At 35.9% G+C, this 6,473-nt stretch overlaps 1 long non-coding RNA gene across 1 annotated transcript in view; it reads left to right on the top strand.

The window, feature by feature from the left end:
- The window catches only part of LOC128791040 (uncharacterized), a 66,043-nt gene extending 59,973 nt beyond the window's left edge, over positions 1-6,070 (top strand). The window contains exon 4 of the long non-coding RNA XR_008431949.1: positions 5,001-6,070. This is a non-coding gene — a long non-coding RNA (uncharacterized LOC128791040). The remainder of the gene's footprint in view (positions 1-5,000) is intronic.
- Positions 6,071-6,473: the final 403 nt, after the last annotated feature.

The following is a 6,473-nucleotide window of genomic DNA, read 5'->3' on the forward strand; positions in this document are numbered from 1 at the left end:
ACTAGGACAAACCTCACATTTTACTTCTATTATGGTTTTATCTCTGCAATCCAAATAGAAATGTCTGTATTTGAGGTTAGAAAAAATGTTTGCCTGGAATAAGTTATCAAGCCAGGAGGCAAATAAATCTGTGGTTTAGGCAGAAATTCCCTCTTTTGTAATATACATCCAAACTGAATGACTTCAGAGTTAATAGTGCACGTCTATGGCTGTCTGCAAAGGGAGTTGTCTATCAGCTGATTAGAGAAACATTCTGAGGTTTCTCATGAAAAAGAAGCATGGGTATTTCCTCAAAAATATAAATTAATTAAAAAACAACGAGGACCAACAAATAGAGCAGAGCTAACATGAAAAGCAATGAATTCAGAAATCAGTTCAACGAACTGGACCCTGGATTAGCATCTCTTCTCTTAAACCTTGAAAATTAAGCAACATCAAAACAACGACTTCTGATAACCCCGTCAAATAAGGCTTAAATTCCTGCAGTGATTGCTTTGCTGAAGGAGCTGCTTTGTGCAACAATGAGCCCTATACAAAGGCTCCCTGCGGCAGGATGATAGGCAGGATGCAGGCTTGAAACTTTGCTGGCCCAGTCAAGACTTTTTATAGCCTTGGGCTACACAGCACCAATTAATTTGGGGAACTGTTTAACTGACTTTTAGTTAGTTATACAATGTTCCTCTCTCTGTGTTTAACTGAAAGCTCTTGGTTACACCAGTTGGCATCATTGTAGTGCTTCTAAAATAACTAGAAAGCTGAAATCAGTGAATTAATGTTGAAGGTACAAGAGTGGGCGAAGAGAATGAAAACAAAGAAGTGAAATCGAGTTTTTGAGTAATTTTCCTTTTCCTTTTGCTACAGTTGGCATGATTTCTTTGTAAAGCAATGGTCACTGCCACTGACTACTCAACTGCAGCTCCCCTTGTTCCTCTCCCTCAGCCCTCCACCCTCAAAAATCCCCTCCTGAACTTCATTCTGAAAGCAGAAGGAGCTACACACATTCTGAACACCCAGTAATTACTAAATACATCTCTGTTGCCAATTTTTGTATTGAACTGGACCCACTGAAGTTTTCTTTTGTTTGTGATGTTGCCATGTTTGTATCTCTCAGAGGTCTGTAAGAACCTGACAAATTATAATTTATAAGCATCTTTTCATTACTTCATCAGAACCATTTTCTGAACACTCCGCAACCAAGGCTACAGTACATAACCACTCAGGAGGGATGGCTCAGTTCTTAGGTTTCTAACTTAAGGGGTTGTAACTCAAACTGAATATGAGAGAGCAAAGTTAAAATGGAAAAAAAAATTGGCATCGTCTTACAAGACCATAGGCAATACATTGGATTTTTAAAACATATTGACAATATTTCTGATCTTTAGCAAAATTTCATTGTGTTGCTAAAAGGAGGTCTGTCATATTTTTGAGAGTAGAAATTTGAAAGGGAGAGAAAGCTGTAGTGATCAGGTTCTACTTCCCTTCCCTTAATTGCGGACCCACCTAAAAATAAAGCATGGTGTCACATGAGAGGAGAAAATGCCATCAACCTGTCACAAATGGCATTCTGGTTTCTGTGGTTCATGGTGAGCATCTTCTGTTCATTGACATAACCAAAAGGCAATTGGTGACATCAATTGATCTGAAACTTCCTGCACACTGGCACTTTTTCTGCTCCTTACCTCAAGGCTTTTCTGTGTTTGGTTTCAGCTGTAAGTGGAAACTGATTTGGACTTATTCCTTGAGCTGAATTTTTCTTGGTGTAATTTATATTAATGACTTTTTCCCCCTCTTGAACAGTAGTAGAAACAAATATAGTACAATCAGTTTTCTGTCAGAGAAATCTTTGTTATAATAATATTTTCTCTTCAGAAATCTGCTTCCTTTTTTTTTTTTTTTTTTTTACCTCTGTTTTTCCAAGGCAGAAGAGGCATCTAGTAAAAAACAAACTGCTTCCTTATGACACATCCAACTCAGTCTACTTATCATCTATGAGATACTTCCCCAGAAATCCTAACATCATACATAAGTGGAGGCAGTATGGACAAAAACACAGCAGTTCAAGTAATTTTTATGGAGTGGTGCCCTCCTCTAAGTGACTACATTGATTAGAAGGAAGTAACTCAGTTTTAGAGAGCTTGAATTACATGTCCATGCACACTTAAAAAGAGATTTGGTGAGACTACTTGCACAGTAAAGTGCACAACCAATGCAAAACTTTTTTTTTTTTCTCTCAAATAATGATGCATTAATAAAGAAGGAAATGTCTTTCTTTTGTATCAAGAAAATTTTAAATACTTAAGTGTAAAGCTGTTTGAGCTGCAGGCAGCACAAAGAAAGGTGTCCAGTAATTATGGAAGCAGGTAAGAGATTTCAGATCTTGCAGGCCTAACGTGTCAGAACTCTGAATAAGAACCTACATTCCAACAACATTTCCTATTGCAAGATTTCCAAGAATTTGATGAGAACTCAGAACAAAAGCTGCTCTGTTCCTCCTGGGGTTTGTGTCAACCAGTTGTCTTATTATTCCTGATACTTTGCCAATTATATTGTACGCTTGAAGAAAGGGATGAAAAAGCAGCTTTTCTCCTTTAAAGAGATTTAAACTTCAAAATCTTGTTACTGTGACTCTGAGCTGCAGAAGGCTGGCTGAAATGCCAGCTATGGAGTACAGCAGAGGCACTGCTGGCAACATTTTTACAAGGTTCCACATAATGGCATTTCTGTGTGATGACCTTAAGGTTATAGATGTTTCCATAAATTATAGATTTAAATTTTTTTATGGGTAGGAATTGAAGCACAATAGATGGGATTAGAAACAAATCCAGCATGACGAGCCATCTTTATTTTCTAGATTTCTTCAATTTTCTATCATTTTGAATGCTTGGGTTTACAAATTTTTAATTATTTCAAACATATTTTTGATGCAAATATATTCAGTTTGGCTGTCTCAATTGCCTTAAACATGAGAGCAACATAAAGATGCAGAGTCTTCTATGCATTAATTGTGCTTTAAGGAAATGTGCTTTTACACTTGTATCTTTGGAATAGCCTTGTCTTAGTAGAAATGCATTATTTGTATTTGCATTGTATTGTGTGTATAGATAACCTTTAACACAGGTTTTGCAGTGCCACAGAATAATTTAGGTTTTAAACCTGCTTGCAGCTCTTAATTTGCATTTTAAAATTTTATTTCTAGTATTTTTTGTAAGATATTTTTTGCAGTCATTAACTAACTTTCACTAAATCAAGCCTTCTATTTTAAAAGTCTCGGGGCCTAAAACCCCACTGATTTCTTAAATTTTTAAAATCAATGCTTTAAGCCCCTTATGATAGCTTTAGTAAGACAAAATTGCTACCAAACATGCTCAATACAAAGTGAGTAATTTTGGATTCAGCTATATTTCCTTAACTAAAACCATCAGAATTGCATTTATTATTAATGCTACTAGTCTTGTCTTATAAGATCACAATCTGCAACAAAAAGTGATATTTCAAAAGTTCAAATCCATGCATATCATAGTCTGAACCAGCACCAGCCGGAGAAATTTTGAGTCATTTGGATCTGATGTGAGAAAGTAATTCTCAAATTTTCTGCATTTGGGCATTTAGAATAGTTAATATTAGTAATACTGTATATGAAGTATTTTTCAGTGAGAAAGCTATCAAATACAAATAGGAACTTTCAATCAGTTTATGAGAATTTTAAATATTTTGTTGCTAATAGTGTCCAGAATGAAATGAAATGAAACTGAAGGCTGGGTGGTGGGAGAAACAGTCATGTGGAGTGAGATCTCTTTTTCCCAGGACTTAAACTAAAACCACAGCAAAGTATGGAGCTATGAAGAGCAGTCCTGTGCACCAAGAAAAGTCCTGTGGATAGCAGGAGGCTGAACAGTAGCAGGAGGGAGCAGCAGTAACAGAGCTGCAAATACAGCCCTGGTCAAAGATACCTTTGAATCTGCTTGCTATTTTAGGGCATTTTTTTCAATAGGAATTGGTTATTTAACACATATTCTCTCCTGGTATCTAAATTTATATTTATAAATTTTTATAATATTTATCACATATTCTCTCTTGATATTTATATTTATATTTATATTTATATTTATATTTATATTTATATTTATATTTATACCTACCTGCAGCTTCTTTTTCCAGTACAAACTTTTTCCAGTGTTCTTTTATAGTCCAGATTTTCTATGCAACGCAGAGCGAGATGACTCTTAATTAAGGAGACAGATTCTGACAACTATACAAATGATTATTTTACTATCTGGTATACCAAATACCCATAAGGATCAACAAAATGAAACAAATCCTACTGGGGTGCCCCGGTCACAAGGCCGGTGGCAAAATCACATATGTGAGACCATAGAAATATTAGCAGAATTTTAAGGATAGCTGAAGTTTTGATATGCTTTTCAAATTTTTACACTGTTACATAAAATAGTAGAAAGAAGCAAAGAAATTGGTTTACTGCTGCAATAAATTAACCTAAAAGAAAGACTTAGAGGCCGTGGGTCTGAATCATGATGTTGGTATTAATGACACAGGAAGGCAGCGTTCCTTGTGTAGTGCTGCAAGTTTATAAAATTGAAGTGTCATGCTTGTGCTGTATTTCATAAATGGGAGATAAATGGGACTACATGTCATGAAATATAAGGGTCAAACAGAATCTGGTATGAGCACTTTGTGAAATTATAAGGGTTAAAAAATGTTATGACAGTAGAGAATCTCCATCATCAAATCTAGGGAAAATGAGGTCTTTGCAGAGTTAATTTCATTACATTGGCCTTTTTTCATACACTACTTAAAATGTGTTGTTGAGGACTAGCAGAGGGCATGCTGCAGAAAGAAGATCAAAGTGAAATGTTTGTCTTTGAGACCTTATACAGTGGAGAAAGAGTGTGTTAATAGTATTGAACAGTATTAAAATGCAGCATTTTATTTGTAGATATCCAAATGCTCTGATGCAGAAAACTGTTATCTCTGTTTTACAGATGGTGAGATGAGGGCACACAGAGTTATCTACCAGGGCCATGCTGAAGGTTATGAAGGCAGGAGCAGAACTGACTAGATCTCTTTAACTCTGTCTCAGGACAACACAACACGTATGGATTTGTATATTCTCAAGTAGCTACACTCACTGTCATACCTGACTTGTTCAAAACTAAGTTCAGCTATCTCTTGATTGCACAGCAATGCTCCCTTTCTGCTGTAAATTTTGATAGCATTAATTATATTGGTGCAATTTACTGCAGACAATTTTGCTGAAGCAATAAGCCAGGTTACCATTCCATCACGTCTAACAGGAGTCTTTAGGGGAATGCTGGTATGGGGTCAAGTAAGCCTCCTCCTTCTCCTCCTCCTCTTTTTGTTATTATTATAGTTACTCCTTGTTTGGGTAGTGTCTGCAATGTTCTGGGCAATTTCCCAACATAAAAGAAGGCAATATTTCCTTCCCTAAGAGGTTACATGATAAAAACAGACAAAAAGATAAAGAGTAGAAAAGGTCAGAATAGAAACCATTAGTGGTTTAGCATCTTGTCACGTTTAGTGAGTTTACTGAGTCACTGAATAATCTCCAAGAATCTGTCTGGCCAGGATCAACCTAAAAGAAGGCTCTTCCCATTTTTTCTAATTTGACCTATTTGTGTGTAGATGACTGTTGCCCACTCTCAAGAAAGTAATCTCTTTTGTCCCCGCTGTTGGTTTGAGAGGGCATCATGAAAAACCTAATGTTTAAATGGAGTTTAGGCATAGAGGTCCTACTGATTGTGAACCACTCTGCACAGAACTTCTATAATCTCTACATGCTTTTAGTGTGTGAATGGGGGCTATTGTATTAAAAATACAAATCAGTGCACAGGGGCAAAGCTGCACACACAAGCAATTGGTAATAATCCAGCTCATAATAACATTACAACAGAAGAACACATTAAGAAGCCAAATGTTACAGAGCACAGTAATAGGACAGATTTTCTAAGGCTTTTAAGTCCTCAATTCAAATCAAGTTTAGGTCTGTATCTACCAAATGTTACTCTTTGATTGTTTTTCAAAGACCTGTAATAAAGACATTTACCTGTCTTAATTTTTGTGCTTACAGCATAAAAATTATGACTGCAATAAAAATCTTGTTTTAGCAGACTTCGTAGATGCCCTTAATTTACTTTTGACAGTGTGGGGACACTTGGAAACTCTTACTAAGTCCTTTCTGGGAATTCCACCTGCATAGAAACCTCAGCAGATGGGTTACCATCCTTACAAGGAACATGTTTAAGTTTAAAAAAATGTGTGTTTATAAAATGCAAGATCAGAACAGCGCTGAAAACAGTAATTACACTACTGAGCTTGATGGTTTTCCAAATTCAGAACTGGGCCAATTATTTTGATATTATTAATGCTTAGAGTTTTATCTAGGATGATGTTATTTGTTCATATTGCCTGTCTAATTGCCTGTCTACACATTAAAC

This window comes from Vidua chalybeata, chromosome 7 (assembly GCF_026979565.1).
Source record: "Vidua chalybeata isolate OUT-0048 chromosome 7, bVidCha1 merged haplotype, whole genome shotgun sequence".
NCBI lineage: Eukaryota > Metazoa > Chordata > Aves > Passeriformes > Viduidae > Vidua > Vidua chalybeata.